Genomic DNA, 19,037 nt, shown 5'->3' on the forward strand with positions numbered 1-19,037 from the left:
GTACCCAAAATAGTATTAATAAAACTGTCACCTTATTCCATAGTTTCCAAAATGGGATCACTTTTTGGGAGTGTAGGGGTGCATCAGGAGGGCCTCAAATGGGACATGGTGTCTAAAAATCAGTCTATCAAAATTTGCCCTCCAAAAGCCATCTGGCGCTTTTTTCCTTCTGCACCCTGCCGTGTGCCAAACCAGCAGTTTACAACCACATATAGGGTGTTTCTGTAAACAGCAAAATCAGGGTAATAGATATTGTGTTTTGTTTGGCAGTTAACCCTTGCTGTGTTAGGCTAGGGCTACACGACGAGATGTGTCACGCGAAAATAAGTTGCGCGACACGTCGGGCACAACTACACTGCAACATGTGTCGCGCGACAATTTTTATAATAATTTTCTATAGTGTCGCACTGCGACTGCGACACAACAGTCACAGAAATGTCGTCGTGTAGCCCTAGCCTTATAGGAAATAATATATTAAAATAGAAAATCTGCCAAAAAAAGTAAAATTTGTAAATTTCATCTCCATTTTCCTTTAATTCTTGTGGAACACCTAAAGGCTTAACAAAGTAGATAAAACCATTTTTTAATAACTTGATGGGTGTAGCTTCTAAAATGGGGCAATTTATGGGTGGTTTCTACTATGTAAGCCACACAAAGTGACTTCATAACGGATCTGGTCCTTAATAAGTGAGTTTTGGAAATGTTATTTTAAGAATTGCTTCTACAATTCTAAGCCTTCTAACGTGTTAAAAAAATAAAATGACATTTACAAAATTAGACATATGGGGAATTTAAACTAATAACTATTTTGTGAGGTATCATTATCTGCCTTAAAAACAGAGAAATTCAAATTTGCATTTTTTTTTATAAATAAAGGTAATTTATATTGACTCAAATTTACCACTATCATGAACTACTTACAATGTTTCAAGAAGAAAACAATCACAGAATGGCTTGGATAAATAAAGGCTCTTTCACATGAGCGTGACGGATTGGCTGCGGATGCGTTCAGGGTGCGTTCAGTGAAATTCACACCATTTAGCAAGCAAGTTCAGTCAGTTTTGTCTGCGATTGCGTTCAGTTGTTCAGTTTTTTCCGCGCTGTTGCAATGCGTTTTGAAGCGTTTTTTTTTTACGCATGTAATAAAAAACTAAAGGTTTACAAATAGAGTTGAGCGGACACCTGGATGTTCGAGTTCGGCAGGTTCGGCCGAACTTGAAAAAAAAGTTCGGGTTCGGGACCCGAACTTGACCCGAACTTGACCCCGAACCTGAACCCCATTGAAGTCAATGGGGACCCGAACTTTTGGGCACTAAAATGGCTCTAAAATAGTCCTGGAAAGGGCTAGAGGGCTGCAAAAGGCATCAAAATGTGCTTAAGTGCATGACAACTGTTCTGCAAACAAATGTGGATAGGGAAATTACTTAAAATAACATAAAATACTGAAAAATTTAAAATAACAATCTGGATCTAGGAGTAGGAGGTTGAGGAGGCGGTGGATGTGGCGGTGTAGGAGGAATAGGTAGCCAACACTGATTTGTGTTATTTTTTATTTTTTAATTGGGGTATCCCCCAAAATATTGGGACATATAACAAAATAAAACAAAGAATAAGTGCACTTGAGTACAAGAATGGATGGTTGAGGCTGGTATAAATGTCTATTCTGCACAAGGTACGGACAAGTCCTGTGGGATCCATGCCTGGTTCATTTTAATAAACGTAAGCTTGTCCACATTGGCTGCGGCCTGTGATAATGCTCTCTGCCGTGCTAAACACACATTCACACTATGCACTGGCTGCAGGGCAGGTCAGCACCTCCAAGGCTGACAAAGCTTTTCCACATTTGGGCCATGCTAACCCTGCCTTCTCACCTGCTCGTGGTGCCCCAGCTGCATTGGCGACCTCTTTCTCCTCCTCTGCCTTCGCCTTGTGCTTCCACTGTGCCCCCGCTGTCAGGTGGGAATGCTATAATCAGGATGCGCTTGTAGTCGCGCATCTTCCGATCAATAACAGATGTTTTCACTAAATTTAGTTCCCTGTCAGCAATGCAGAGCAAGGGTTCATTCACGGCAAAAGGGGGTTCATGTCACCCAGCAATAGAACAGAGAATTTTGAGAGATTTAGGCCCCTGTCACCCAGGCACAGCAGGGGTTCATTCACAGCAAAAGGGGGTTCATGTCACCCAGCAATAGAACAGACGATTTTGAGAGATTTAGGCCCCTGTCACCCAGGCACAGCAGGGGTTCATTCACGGCAAAAGGGGGTTCATGTCACCCAGCAATAGAACATAGGATTTTGAGAGATTTTGGCCCCTGTCACCCAGGCAACGCAGGGGTTCATTCACGGCAAAAGGGGGTTCATGTCACCCAACAATAGAACAGACAATTTTGAGAGATTTAGGCCCCTGTCACCCAGGCACAGCAGGGGTGCATTCACGGCAAAAGGGGGATCATGTCACCCAGCAATAGAACAGAGGATTTTGAGAGATTTAGGCCCCTGTCACCCAGGCACAGCAGGGGTGCATTCACGGCAAAAAGGGGTTCATGTCACCCAGCAATAGAACAGAGGATTTTGAGAGATTTTGGCCCCTGTCACCCAGGCACAGCAGGGGTTCATTCACGGAAAAAGGGGGTTCATGTCACCCAGCAATAGAACAGAGGATTTAGAGAGATTTCGTCCCCTGTCACCCAGGCACAGCAGGGGTTCATTCACGGCAAAAGGGGGTTCTTGTCACCCAGCAATACAACAGAGGATTTTGAGAGATTTAGGCCCCTGTCACCCAGGCACAGCAGGGGTTTGTATATGCCAAAAATGGTAAAATGTCACCCGACAATTGAAAATAAGAATTTTTTCAATTTAGGGCACTAAAATTGGCACTTTATTAAATTAAAATGGCTCTAAAATAGTCCTTGAAAAGGCTAGAGGGATGTAAAAGGCAGTAAAATGTGCTTAAGAGCATGGTAACTGCTCTGCAAACAAATGTGGATAGGGAAATAACTTAAAATTAAACTAAAAATTACAAATTATTAACCTGCAACTCAGAGAAGGAGGTGGATATAGAGTCGGAGGTTGAGGAGGCGGTGAATGTGGTGTTGTAGGTGGAGGCAGCAATGGAGGAGGAGGAGGTAGCCAACAATGTTTTTTTTTTATTTTTTTTATTGCGGTAGGTAGCCCCCAAAATATTGGGACAAATAAAAAAGCAAAAAACAAAGAATCATTGAACTTGACTTGAGTAGAAGAATGTATGTTTGATGGTGGTATAAATGTCTATTCTGCACAAGGTACAGACAAGTCTTGTGGGATCCAAGCCTGGCTCATTTTAATGAACGTGAGCTTGTCCACGTTGGCTGTGAACAGGTGGCTGCGTCTGTCTGTAATGATGCCTCCTGCCGTGCTAAATACACATTCAGAGAGTACACTGGCTGCAGGGCAGGCCAGCACCTCCAAGGCATACAGGGCAAGCTCTGGCCATGTGGACAATTTGGAGACCCAGAAGTTGAATGGGGCAGAACCATCAGTCAATACGTGTAGTCGTGTGCACAGGTACTGTTCCACCATGTTGTTCAAATGCTGCCCCCTGCTAACACGCTCCATATCAGCAGTTGGGGACGGTTGTTGCGGCGAGGTGATAAAGCTTTTCCACATGTCGGCCATGCTAACGTGCCTTCTGAGGTGCTGGCGCTGACACAGCTGCATTGGCGACCTCTTCCTCCTCCCCTGCCTTCGCCTTGTGCTTCCACTTGTCCCCCGGCGTCAGTCGGGAATTCTCTCAGGAGCACGTCTACCAGCGTGCGCCTGTAGTCGCGCATCTTCTGATCACGCTCCAGTGAGGGAATTAAGGACGGCACATTGTCTTTGTAACGAGGATCCAGCAGGGTGGCCACCCAGTAGTCAGCACACGTTAAAATGTGGGCAACTCTGCTGTCGTTGCGCAGGCACTGCAGCATGTAGTCGCTCATGTGTGCCAGGCTGCCCAGAGGTAAGGACAAAATGTCCTCTGTGGGAGGCGTATCGTCTGCGTCCTCAGTATCCCCCCAGCCTCGCACCAGTGATGGACCCGAGCTGCGTTGGATGCCACCCCGCTGTGAACATGCTTCATCCCCATCCTCCTCCTACTCGTCCTCCATTAGTGGGCCCTGGCTGGCCAAATTTGTACCTGGCCTCTGCTGTTGCAAAAATCCTCTTTCTGAGCCACTTCTAAAAGACTGGCCTGAAAGTGTTAGAGATGACCCCTCTTTCTCCTCCTCGTCCTGGGCCACATCCTCCATCATCGCCCTAAGTGTTTTCTCAAGGAGACATAGAAGTGGTATTGTAACGCTGATAACGGCGTCATAGCCACTGGCCATGTTGGTGGAGTACTCGAAACAGCGCAACAGGGCACACAGTTCTCGCATGGAGGCCCAGTCATTAGTGGTGAAGTGGTGCGACCCACCCGTGCGTGCTGCAGCAGAAACTCAACTATGGCCTGCTGCTGCTCGCACGGTCTCTCTAGCATGTGCAAGGTGGAGTTCCACCTGGTGGGCACATCGCATATGAGGCGGTGAGCGGGAAGGCCGAAGTTACGCTGTAGAGCAGACAGCCTAGAGCAGACAGCCGAGCGGTGGCAGGAAGAGAATGCAGGAAGCGCGCACAGACGGCCCGCACTTTCCGCAGCAGCTCTGACATGTCGGGTAGTTGTGAATAAATTTTTGCACCACCAAATTCAGCACATGCGCTAGACAAGAGATGTGCGTCAAACCGGCTAGTCCCAGAGCTGCAACGAGATTTCGCCCATTATCGCACACCACCAGGCCGGGCTTGAGGCTCACTGGCAGCAACTACTCGTTGGTCTGTTGTTCTATACCCCGCCACAACTCCTGCGCGGTGTGGGGCCTGTCCCCCAAACACATTAGTTTCAGAACGGCCTGCTGATGTTTACCCCTGGCTGTGCTGAAGTTGAGAAGGTCTGTCGCTGACGGATGAGGAGGTGGTAGAAGAGGAGAAGGAAGCCGGAAGGACGTGCGCCAAACAGCTCTCTGCCTGGGGCCCAGCCGCCACTACATTTACCCAGTGTGCAGTTAGGGAGATATAGCATCCCTGGCCATGCTTACTGGTCCACGTATCTGTGGTTAGGTGGACCTTGCCACAGATGGCGTTGCACAGTGCACACTTGATTTTATCCGATACTTGGTTGTGCACGGAGGGCACGGCTCTCCTGGAGATGTAGTGGCGGCTGGGAACGACATACTGTGGGATAGCAAGCGACATGAGCTGTTTGAAGCTGTCCGTCTCCACCAGCCTGAATGACAGCATTTCAAAGGCCAGCAGTTTAGATATGCTGGCATTCAGGGCCAGGGATCGAGCGTGGCTAGGTGGGAATTTACGCTTTCTCTCAAAGGTTTGTGAGATGGAGAGCTGAACACTTCCGTGTGACATGGAAGAGATGCTTGGTGACGGAGGTGGTGTTGTTGGTGGCACATCCTCTGTTTGCTGGGCGGCAGGTGCAGGAGGGGCCCTTTCTTGGTTTTGAAGGTGCTTACTCCACTGCAGCCAGTGTCTCGCATGTAGATGCCTGGTCATGCAGGTTGTGCTAAGGTTCAGAACGCTAATGCCTCGCTTCAGGCTCTGATGGCACAGCGTGCAAAACACTCGGGTCTTGTCAGGGAACTCCTTGAAGCTGCCTTTGGTGTGCTCGGTCACTGTTGACGGTGGCTAGTAGCAGGCAAACTGTTTTGGCAACGGCTGCTCTGCTTTTGCAACCTGCTCCCGCTTTTGCTAAGCTGTTGGCTCGGTCTCACCACTGCCTCTTCCTCCGAACTCTGAAAGTCAGTAGCACGACCTTCATTCCTTGTGGGGTCTAGGACCTCATCGTCCCCTGCATCGTCTTCCACCCAGTCTTCTCCCTGACCTCCTTTTCAGTCTGCACACTGCAGAAAGACGCAGCAGTTGGCACCTGTGTTTCGTCATCATCAGAGACGTGCTGAGGTGGTATTCCCATGTCCTCATCAATAAACATAAGTGGTTGTGCGTCAGTGCATTCTATGTCTTCCACCCCTGGGGAAGGGCTAGGTGGATGCCCTTGGGAAACCCTGCCAGCAGAGTCTTCAAACAGCATAAAAGACTGCTGCATGACTTGAGGCTCAGACAGGTTCCCCGATATGCACGGGGGTGATGTGACAGACATGGGTTTCAGGCGCCACCTGTGCGCTTTCTGCAGAAGACTGGGTGGGAGATAATGTGAACGTGCTGGATCCACTGTCGGCCACCCAATTGACTAACGCCTGTACTTGCTCAGGCCTTACCATCCTTAGAACGGCATTAGGCCCGACCAAATATCGCTGTAGATTCTGGCGGCTACTGGGACCTGAGGTAGTAGGTTCAGTAGGATGTGTAGCTGTGGCAGAACGGCCACGTCCTCTCCCTGCACAAGAGGCTCCACCCAAACCACGACCATGACCGCGTCCCTTATTAGATGTTTGCCTCATAGTTAGCGTTCACAAAGCAAAATAAAAAGTGGTTAAGTATGTTAAAAATAATTAATCGCCAATATAAACCCTGATGTAGTGTATTGCACTCTATTTTTAAAAAAAAACTCTATATGACAGCGGTATTTGTGGCCTAAATGTGACACTCACTTATGCATGTCTTATCCCAGATGTGCAGTATGTCAAAGGCTTTTTTCACCCCAGTAACCAAAATGCCGCATTTCTGGCCTAAATGTGACAGTCACTGATGCTTGTCTAATCCCAGATGTGCAGTATATTAGAGGATTTTTTCACCCTAGTAAAAAAAAAAAAGCTGTATTTCTGGCCTAAATGTGACAGTCACTTATGCACGTCTAATCCTAGATGTGCAGTATATCAGAGGCTTTTTTCACCCCAGTATGACAAAGCCGTATTTATGGCCTAAATGTGACAGTCACTTATGCACGTGTAATCCCAGATGTGCAGTATATTAGAGGGTTTTTTCACCCTAACCAAAAAGATGTATTTCTGTCCTAAATGTGACAGTGACTTATGCACGTGTAATCCCAGATGTGCTGTATATTAGAGGGTTTTTTCACCCTAACCAAAAAGCTATATTTCTGTCCTAAATGTGACAGTCACTTATGCTTGTCTAATCACAGATGTGCAGCATATTAGAGTGTTTTTTCACCCCAGTATGCCAAAGCTGTATTTCTGGACTTGCAGATAGCCTATGCTGATGCACTATCATTGCATAAAATGGCTGCCGATCATGTATTGATATTGACTAACTGAAGAAAAAAAAGTTCGTTTTCAGCAGTAGTTGGCTCGGGGCAGGCTTAAAAAAGTTGTGTGCTACACCCACAAAACACTTTTTCTGTAGATCGCTGAGTACATAAACCAGTTCTTGATAGGATTTCTCCCTGATCTCTCACTCACAGCAGCTGCAGCCTCTCCCTACACTAATCCGAGCAGAGTGAAAGGCGGCCCTACGTGACTCCAGCTTAAATAGAGGCTGGTTCACATGCTGCAGTTGGCCAATCACAGCCATGCCAATAGTAGGCATTGTTGTGATGGCTTTTTGGGCAAGTAGTATGACGCTTGTTGATTGGCTGCTTTGCAGCCTTTCAAAAAGCGCCATAGAAATCGTCGAACACCGAACCCAAACTTTTACGTAAATGTTCGGGTTCGGGTCCGGGTGCCGAAAACCCTAAAGTTCGGTACGAACCCGAACTTTACAGTTCGGGTTCGCTCAACTCTATTTACAAACATCTCTTAGCACTTTCTTACGGATGCAATGCGTTTTCACTGAAGCCCAATTTACTTCTATGGGGCCAGGGCTGCGTGAAAAACACTGAATATAGAACATGCTGCGTTTTGCACACAACGCAGAACTGATGCGTGAAAAAAAAATTCTCATGTACACAGAAACATTTAAATTAATTGGTCAGGATTCAGTGCAGATGCTATGCGTTCATGTCACGCATTGCACCCGCGTGGAAAACTCGCTCATGTGAAAGGGGCCTTAGAGTTCAAAAGTTATTACCAAATAAAGTGACATGTCAGATTTTCTAAATTTGGCCTGGCCCTTAAGGTGAAAAAATGCTCTGTACTGAAGGAGCTACCGTATTTTTTGCCCCATAAGATGCATTTTTTCTATCTTATTGGGCAAATGCTGCCATATTTACTTTGCTAACACTGATACAGTAAGGCCTACGATGTATCAGTGGGGAGGGAGGAGGGGCTGGGGGCGTCAACTGGTGTTGGAATCGCGGCAGGGACCGATGCAGTCATTGTACTCTATTACACCGGGCTCCGCTCACAGCAGTATTCATATGTAAAGTGTAGGCATGGGAGCTTTGTTAAAGTATTACAATTCTCTGCAGCAGTATCGCAATCAACTGTAGCACTCACTATGAAACTACTGTAGCAGGCAGGCTGGCCGGTCACTCACTTCGTCATGCTCCTCCCACTTTATTAATGAAGCAGGCGCGTGACGAAGTGAGTGACATTATGCTGCCGGCCAGCCTGCCACAGGAGTTTCATAGTGAGTGCTACAGTGGATTGCGATACTGCTGCAGAGGATTGCAATACTTTAACAAAGCTCCCATGCCTACACTTTACATAGGAATACTGCTGTGAGCGGTGCCCGGTGTAATATAGTACAATGGCTGCACCGGGCCCCGCCGTGATTCCAACACCAGTTGCCGACCTCCACCCCCTGTATTGGGGGTCACTATTTTTTACAGGGACACTGTTATGGGGGGGATCTGTGGATAACCCATAACAGTGTCATCCACAGATCCCCCCATAACAGTGTGATCCACAGATCCCCCCATAACAGTGCATCGTCTACAGATCCCCTCCATAACAGTGTCATCCACAGATCCCCCATAATAGTGTCATCCACAGACCACCATTATGTCAAAACCCACCAAAAGCACATCTTTTGGTTCAAAATATTTTTCTTATCATTTTCCTCCTCAAAAACCTAGGTGCATCTTATGGGCAGGTGCGTCTTATCGGGCGAAAAATACGGTAAATGTTTTTATGGGATGATTTTTTGCATGGTATGGGATAATGATTTAATAAAGAATTTGTTTTGTGTAATAGAAGGTGTGCTCATTGTTTAGTAGCCAAACAACTTTTTTTTTTACATTGACAACATGTCTATGTAGTACCCTGATCTTCCACAGCTTTGATGGAACACAAACCTTTTTTGTTGTACCAAGAGCAAAACACACTAATGCAGAAGACCTAAATTCCCAGGCAACTGTTGCCAGCAGCTGCCTGTTTAAATAGGGGTTGTGTCATTTCAGCAAATAGCCTTTATTATGCATATAAAGTTAATACAAGCCACTTACTAATGTATTATTATTATCCATATTGCTTCCTTTGCTTGATTGATTCATTTTTCCATCACATTATGCACTACTCGTTTCCATGGTTATGATTAGTATTGAGCGAATCAAAGCATCTGAAGTGGAATTCGATCCAAAGTTTTGGAAAAAATTAATTTGCAACTTATCAGAATTTTCTGGTGCTTCGTTGTAATGAATCAATTTTTTTCCTAAAATAGGGGCGAGGTGTGTTACAAAGTGAAAATAAGAAGCTCGGGAACAAGAGATCACCCATAATGTAGTGCAGCCAGCCAATCAACAGCTAGCCAGCCCCCTGTGATGTCACAGCCCTATAAAAATCCTAATCCCACCCTTTAAGTCAACTCTATATATCATGTTGATTATTATGAAAAATATCCAGTGCTGATCCCACCAGAATTGTAGTATTTATTCATTTGGACAAAAACAGTGATATTTATTCTTTCAGTAAATTTCTGGAATTTCCTTTCTACCTAAATGCAGAAGTATGCTTAATCATGAAGCCAATAAGCCAAGTATGTGGCCAGCATTAACCAAGCAGAATTGGGCTTTTGCTTAATGTAACATGAATTGGATGCTTTGAGAAACATTCTTTGGGACAGTTTTCATACTTGAGATCCATTGAGTCCATGGAGACCAGTGTGAAGGAAATAAAAATGTATCTTTTCTTGCCAATATATTATACCGGAATGTAATGCAAGTCATATAATATCGAAGTTAAGAATGTATTTGTCTAAAATGAATTTTATTGCATGCCAATCAGCCTGCTCTAACCTCCAGCTCGAAGGCCGTTTAAGGGAATGACATTATGAATGTTTTCACTTCATGACTATGGGATGTTTTAGCATATGATATGATGTATTAGTAAGAAGAATGCAGCAAACATGTCAAGAGGCTCCCTTTACAACAATCTCCCAGCCTGACTTGTCTGCTGACCAAAATGTTAAGTATTTCATTTCACTTCCTAAAAATTTAATTATGGCACCAAAGTTCCCTGCTCTTTAATAAAGGAATGTAAGATGGTTTTTCTGCAGAGAGAATACCCAGATGTTCTAAGAAAATCTGTATAGATCTCCTCTTAAGGATAAATGCTGTGTAAATGCTTAAACCAAGTCTTGTCAGGTATTCATTCCTGCTGAGCTCCAAAAAATAATGTCATTTCTAATAGGAAATCTGCTTCATTTCTAACTGAGCCTTCCCTGCATTTCATCCAACACTTCTGTGTCGTGAGCACGTGAAGCAAAGTGTCCATCTGTCATTCACTATAGGGAAAATGTTTAGCTCCCGCTGAAAGGGGAGTGATGGAAGATTTATATCTTTATGTTGTGGAGTTCCGAAAAGCAGTGACGGGTAAGGTGTGACAAGTTTTGGACTAGGGGGTTATCCCATACAAAGCAGGGGTGCCTGTGATATGTCCTTAAGCAGCTCAACGTCTCTCAGCATCGGAGCACTAAACCCCCAAATGGAATCAGCTGGAAAATAAAATAAAGAGGATGTCCCAGTCCATCTGCTTCCTGTAAACCGTGCTTGCTTCTGGGTATTCTAGCAGGACACCTTCTTTATGTTGTGACATATATCCTATGGGATACACCATTACTGAAAAGCGAGTAACCTGCCAATTACATGTTGGCCGCAGTCGTACACTGCTTTCTTTGTACTGTAATACCATTTTTATTTTGATTCCCTTTTTTATTGATGCTTTGAACGCCTATGAACGGTTTAGCAGAGCTGTACTTTAGTGTGGAAGTTGCATCTATTTTAAAATATTTTAACATTCTGCATAAAAAAGGTTTCCTACTTTTATTGTTTTTATTGTTGGAAAAGGAAGTGAGTTGGGATATACGTGCCTTTCTCTACTCCGTATTTTTTAGATGTTAGATTAAAGGGATATGAGCACCTAATGTATGACAGGCGGAGTTCTGCCGAGCTATCCATTTCATAGCTTTTGTAGTTAAACAAAAAAATAATAATATAGCAATATAATATAACTGTTTACTATAGAGGCAGAAAGAAAAAAAATTTTTTTCTGAAATATTAATTGAAACTATCAACTATATGAAAATTCCCTGTTTGACAAAAAAAAAAAAAAACGCACAAGAAGGAGTACAATTGAAAGGAGGCTCTAGTGCCCTGTTGAACACCTCTAGCCTGGATACAAGATGAGATAAGGTTGGGCATGGAGGCATACAGGTTCCATATGGCATTCTGCAGAACATTTGCCCACAGAAGTTGCAGCTGGGCCTGTAGATCTAGTAGGTTGCTGAATCTCGCATCTCAGCTGGTCCCATAAACACTTGATTAAAGATAAATCTGGCAACCAGGTAGGTCAGAGAACTGTTGCAATCTGTTGGAGACATTCATGGTTTGTGTTGGCAAGACAACCCTTGAAGTGTGTGGATGAGCATTATCCTGATGAAAAATTCCATTTGGAAGCCCTGCCATGAGAGGTAACACAGGTGGCCGCAGGATGTCCTGCACATATCACTGAGCTGTTAGTGTCCCTTGTATCGCTATTAGGGGTGACCAAATATTGTATGCGATGGCTCTCCAGATCATCACACCAGCAGTTGAGGCAGTGTGTCACTCCACAGCAAAGGCAGGATTGAAACACCAAGAGGCCCCCACACTCAAACTCGACCATTGTGGGATCCCAAATAGAACCTTGATTTGTTGATAAACACAATACAGTTCTTACAATATGTAAGAAGGTTTGGGGTGGCTCGCCTCTGAAGTACAATAGAGAAGGTGCTCTGGTCAAAAGATTCACCCTAATCAGAAAATTGAGTAACAGCACAAAATTGACAGGCACTCAATCAAATAGAACCACTAGAAAAAATAATCGGGAATAAAGAATTTATTATGATAAAAAAAACTAGGTAGGCTGAAACTTAGGGAAAAACAAGTAAAATAGAAAAAATGCCAACCTAAGTGAAAGCACTGGCAATAAAATATGATAAAATTAAAAGATAAAAAATAAAACTAAAATAAATAAATGAAAGTGCTAGATCCTTGAGTCAAATAGTCCAATAGAGAAAGTCTATCAAGGAGGATGTAAAAATGGGGAGGAGTCTTGGAATACTGCCTGTATGGTTAGGCAAAAGAACGTCCCTTAGCTGCTGATGTTGAGGTTAGGGTATGAGAGTAAGTACAGGATGATAAAATTCGTAGCTCGAACGGCTCGGGTGAATAGTAGATATATGTATAGTATATCAGACTAGTAATAGTCCCGGACTCATCAATGGACAACAGGTGAAGGGCTTTAATTCCCCGTCTAAGAGAAGACAAATTTTCACAATGCTGAGCAAGTCGGGCTTCGGTGTGTTGTTCCTCCAGGAGACTCACCTCAGATTTAACCACTACCCCAACCTTGAATCTTCACATTACCCTCTCTGGTACCACTGCAGGGGTAACTCCTCAGCATCTGGGGGAGTTAGCATTGGGTTCCAGAGGAGAGTACCCTTTATATATGTTAGACATATCCAAGACCCAGAAGGAAAAAAATAAAATAAAAAATAAAAAAACTCCACGGCACTTCCAAAAATAATGTGTGTTTTTTATTCCACCAGATGCAACGTTTTGGTCCTCTCAATGGAACCTTTTTCAAGCAAGGGAGATATCTCTTGGTTAAAGGTCACATTGGTCCCCAAATGAATGCCTTCATAAACCTCTATGCCCCCAACACTAAACAAGTCCGCTGGTTACACCTCTCTGGTTACACCTCTGACACCTCTCTGGTCATAGCCTCTTTTAAGGAGGGTATTGTGATTTTGGGAGGAGATTTAAATGTTTCCCTCAATCCCCAACTCGACTCATCCTCACACAAATCGGCCCAATCCCTACGCTCTTTAAGAGCTATGAGACACACCCTATGGAACCTCCAATTAGTAGACTCCTGGGGAGCACGTCATCCATGTTCTCAAGATTACACCTTCTTCTACCATGTTCATAATACTTACCATCGCATAGACTATATTTTCATCTCCAAAGAGCACCTCCAGCTCTGTCCTGAAGCCAAAATTGGTTCTATCCACATTTCTAACCACGCCCCCGTATTCCTCTCGATCCTCGCCCCAATGCCTTAATGAATCCCTTCTAGGTGACCTCAAAACCACTGAGAAAATTGCCCTCTGTCAGATGCCCCTTGGCAGAAGTCCCGGCCCGGATGGCTTACCGGCTTCTTATAACAAAACCTTTAGGAAACAACTCCTTCCTCATCTCCTTAGAGTCTGCAATCTCTCCCTACAGGGTAAACCGCTCTCCAGAGACATGGCGACTGCTCACATAGCTCTGATACCCAAAGAAAGGAAGGACCCCAAGCATTGTTCAAACTATAGGCCTATTTCCCTTCTTAATATAGACCTTCAGCTCCTAGCCAAGATGTTGACCAGTGAACTCGCAAATTTCCTCCCCTTCTTGGTACATGGAGATCAGGTGGGTTTTATTCGCAATAGAGAGGGCAGGGACAATACGTCTAGAGTAATCAACGTGTTGTATCATGCTAATCACACCTCCTCTCCCCTGCTTCTTCTCAGCACGGATGCTGAGAAAGCATTCAAAAGAATTAACTGTTATTGAAACAAGTGTTATTGAACTTCGGCCTCCCTAATCTCTATTTACAGGCTATCTTTGCTATGTATGCTCAAGCCACAGCCCTCGTCATGGTCAATGGAGATCTATCCCCCCTCTTCCACATACATAATGGCACTCACCAAGGTTGTCCTCTTTCTACTCTCCTATTCATTTTAGCTATGTAACCTCTTCTGGCTACTCTACGAGCAGACCCAGTCATCAAGGGCCTGGAATTGGGTGGACGGGATCACAAGATAGCGGCTTTTGCCAATTATGTAATTATAATGACCACCAACCCTAGGGACTCTCTACCTGCAATTCAACGGCACCTGAACCACTATAGTACCCTATCTAATTTTAAAATCAATGCAAGTAAATTATTGATACTATGTATCGGGGTCCTATAAAACAGAAACTGATGAAACATTCTCCCTTTTATTGGTCCTCCCCTACCATCACATATCTAGGAGTGAAGATTAGCCCCCATATATCGGACCTCTTTTCCCTTAACTTTATTCCCCTAAAGACGTCCATTTTTAATGCTATTGACAACCTTCTTTCCACCGCCCATACGCTCTCCTGGTTCGGACGTAAGAACCTTCTCACATCCCTAATTTTACTCCGCCTCACCTACCTTCAGCAGGTGCTACGAATCCCAGTCCCTAAGTCCTATTACGTCTCACTCAAGCAAAAATTCTGAGCTTTTATTTGGAAAGGGAAAAAAGCGAGGCTCTCTTATTCACTACTGTCTCAACCTCAGCAGACTGGTGGCATTGGTCTCCCAGACCCAGAGTTGTATGGTAAGGCAATTCTACTTGCCAGAACGGTGGACTGACTACAGAATCCCGGATACAAACTTTGAGTGGTCTTAGAACAGAGCATCATAGGTAGACCTCTACGGGCTCTCTTACTAGGTCACCAAAACTTACCACACATCTCTCTCTCTCTCTGCCTACCCTATCCTCAGAGCTAGCTAGACGCATGGAACTGGCTAGGCTGATCCCACTGTTCTATTCCCTTCCCCTCCCCACTTCTCACGGTCAGCGACATTCTGGGCACCACCTTTCAACCTTGCTAGATTCCTCATCTAGAAGGGTTAGATCATCATCCCTCCCACTCACATCTCTCCTTGAGTCACGGGGAACATGGTTAGCTCAGAGGCCATGGGCCACTTACTTAACTCTCACCCATGCGACCTTACCTTAATCCCGCACCTCAGATCCTTTGTCTCGCGGAATAACACAAGCGGTGAACTTCTTCATCCCATAGTTTGGCTTGAATCCTGAATAGCCCATCTTAACCCCCCCAAAAAGCTAATCTCACAACTATATAACAAATTACATACTCCCCCTTTAATTTTCAAACCATCTTTCATACACTGTTGGGAAAAAGACATTGGGGTACAATTCCCCTTCTCTATGCTACCTAAGCTCCTTGAATCACCTCACAAATCCTCGCGTTGCGTTCGTATCTAGGAAAATGGTTATAAAATTCTAACCCAGTGGTATATCACCCCTGTTAGGTCTCCCTTATTTTCAGATGCGTCTTCAGACAGATGCTGGAGGTGCATGGAGGAAAGAGGAACCTTCTTCCATATTTAATGGGATTGTCCTCTAATAAATAAATGGTGGTCAGACATCTTCCGTATCAGTAATCAAATTTGTTCGACCTCGGTACGGATGACCCCTTTCAGTGCCCTTCTCTCCCACTTTGAGAGTTTGATTCCCTACTTACCTTTTCAACCAAATGTTGATTGCAGCTCGCCTTCTAGTTTCTAAACATTGGCTTCAAACCTCTTTACCCTCTCTTGTGCAGTGAAAGCTAAAGATAGACCAGCCTTTGAAGAACTCTCTTCATGGGAATCACACTCACACCCAGCCTTTCTCAAACGCTGGGGTCTTTGGTCGAAACATAGATTTTCTAAACCAGCATTACACTCCTAAGATCATGAAATGGCTTTGCGTCTGTTTTCGTTTTTTCGCTGCTCATGGGTGGACGATCCATTGTCTCTCTCTTTACCGGTTGTGAAGCTAGTGGGGATACTCATTCTTATTGATCTCTTTCGGTTCCCTCCCCCCATGCCGACCACTGTTCCCTCCATAATGCTATCTAGGCATTTGAAACATTACCACGCCTCCTTTTTAGTAGCACCCAGTCCTACTATGTTACTACCTCATCTATGTACTCATTTGGTGATTTGTTCTCATCAGTATCTTGTACCATGTTACCCCTTTACTTGTGACTTGTTATTTTGTTTATTGAAAACGAAAATAAATAATACAAAAAAAAAATCATATAGTTCAATCAAAATTAAAATTTGGTTCCCTGATTATATCTGTTATCTCATGATAATGATGTAGAAAGTTCATAGATTACATAGTTAGTCCCAAAAAGATATAAAGTGTAATATATATATATACATATATATATATATATATATATATATATATATATATATATAAATATATATATATATATTTGTGGTCCTGAAAAATAATATGTCCCAAAGCAATCCAAAAGGTGTTGGGGAATAAATATAAAATGATGTGAAAAAAAAATTGTGATGAAAAGAAAATTAAATGTGACTTAATACATGATGCTCTCCAATGGCCCTTGCTAATTCATGATCAATACGTGTAAATTCATATGATGCTTATGATTGTATATGCTCAGTTAATAAAACGTGCCTTTGAACTAATAATGTGTCTTGAATTCTTTGCTTAATATGTTCACCTCGTATGTCAAATAATCATTTCAAGTTCAGACATGCGATTAATATTGCTACTATGTAGCTACATTACCACTCCGTTGTCTGTAGCAAGAGCGGTTTGTATTGGAGCTGTTCCTTTGTAGTTGTAGAGGCTGTTCCCCGAGCTTAGCGTCCCACGTGGCGTCCCACGTGTTGGTGGATTCACGTCTTTCTTTGATTGTCGGGTTGCTGTTACCTCCAAACGAGTATTAGCGCTTTTTAGTTTTAACTTGGGTTCTGCAGATTTATCACTTATGGCTACAGTATGTGACTTGATGTACGGTATTTTATAATATAAGCTCTTCCTCAATTACATTTACTTAAATTCAAAACACGTTTTAGATCTTGCGCGCTCCTTCATCATTGCCACTAACACCTAACAGTTAGGTAAGAACGGCCTAGATGGTGGGAAATTCATTGAAACAAACATCCTGCTTCTCTCAAACCAGTGATTCGCCCCCTTTCAAAGTCTGCCAGCTGGACAAAGTGTCTTCAAGTGCACCATAGAATCATATCAGAGGTACATTAAATGTACCCACTGGAGCTTTTTTCTAGGGCAGTGGGGGAAGTACCTTTATGCACTTTTGTTGCCAGACGCAGTATCTAATCAGACCACATGTGTAATCATTATATAACTACGAGGGACATAACTACATGGCGAGTTTTGCATCCGACATTTGTATTTTAGGGCTTTAAAGAAACAGTTCTTCATTTTCTAGTCTCATCATAATTTAGACTATAGTGAAGATTTGTGGTTTTTACTTATTGGAAGCCATTAGCCTTACTTAGGGCCATTAGCTTATACTTGCCGGAATAAGTGGTTGCCCATACCAACTGGTAAGGTTTATTTGTTATACAAATCAGGCCTTAAACTCCATACACAAGGGAAACTAAAATCAACTGGTAAAGGCATATACAGTTGTCAGATAGATTGGGGGTTGCAGGAAGATGATAGACAAAAATGTGAGATGGAGTCATAGTTGGAGCTAAGCAGATAATCTGTTATCAAAAAGATTTCATGATGAACATAATTTAAATGTAGGGCCTCAAGGTAGTTATCATGTAAAAAAGATACAAAACATGCTGCATGATATGATAGTAAATGTGCGGATGTGCATGTCTACAGTTATAATGTCACAGAAAATAATGCACTAAAACAATAGATGCAAGCATAATATATGGACTAAGCCCTCACTCTAATGATAAAATCTGAGACTCTTTGCCAATATATTTTGATCAAAGCACCACTGTGCCCACCTACCCAGCGCCACGGTGGTCTCAGGTCAGAGACCTCCATGGCGCTGGGTAGGTGGGCACAGTGGTGCTTTGATCAAAATATATAGGCTAAGAGTCTCAGATTTTATCATTAAAGTGAGTGCTTAGTCCATATATTGTGTCTGCATCTATTGTTTTACCTCAAGGTAGTTATGTATAAAGATGGAACTAAGTCAGCAGAAAATTAAAATAAGTGGCAACCAACTGGTGCTACAGTAGATGCTACTGTATATAGGAACGGACACAAATGAATTGGATGTCTATGTTCTTTTTACTATTGCTTCTACAGAAAAAAAAAATTAAATAGTTTACATGTGCATGACATCTTACTTGCTTTATATCTATCTTTGAACCCAGGTGTAGACATAAGAGTGGACCTCAGCTTCCCCAGGACCTACAGGGGAACTCCTTCACTACCCTAGACCAGTAGGGATTTTACCACTAATGCATTCACTACCCTAGATCACCAGAGATGTAACTATCAATCCTTTCATTATGCTATATAAAAATAAATAAATAACCATTATCCCCTGCACTAACCTAAACCACCAAGGAAGTTACTTAATGTCGGATTAGCCAGATGTTTTCAGATACATTGCCGTCATCTGTGTCCACCCCTGAACTAACCTTTTCCCCTATTGTGTCTTAATTTTGAAAACAGTTTTCCACCATATATGATGCCTAAAAAGTCATTATCCAACCATAGCAAATATATAAGTCTAGACCGAAACACAATTCTAAATCAGCCAAAATAAAAATGTAACTTACCCCCAGAACGAAGAAAATATCTTATTTCACAAAACGACTTCATAACTTTTTTTTCAATATAGAAGATTGAGACTTTGTGCTAAAATGTTGCACATGAGGCCTAAATTTGTGATTAGAGAAAATGCTGTAATGGACGAATATAAATAAGTTATTTTTTTTCTCTTTGCAAATTACTGATGATATCATCAGATAACTGCAGAAACTATATTTTACAGTTGTGGTGACTTCACTATAAATCTGCCATGGGAACTTGTAGTGTATTTTACATCTAAGTCAAACATTAAAGTAATGTGAGAAATGTGTTAGGTTAAACGAGTGTATTAATGAGGAAAAATAAAGCAAATATTCATTTTT

The sequence above is a fragment of the Bufo bufo genome, chromosome 4, assembly GCF_905171765.1.
Source record: "Bufo bufo chromosome 4, aBufBuf1.1, whole genome shotgun sequence".
NCBI lineage: Eukaryota > Metazoa > Chordata > Amphibia > Anura > Bufonidae > Bufo > Bufo bufo.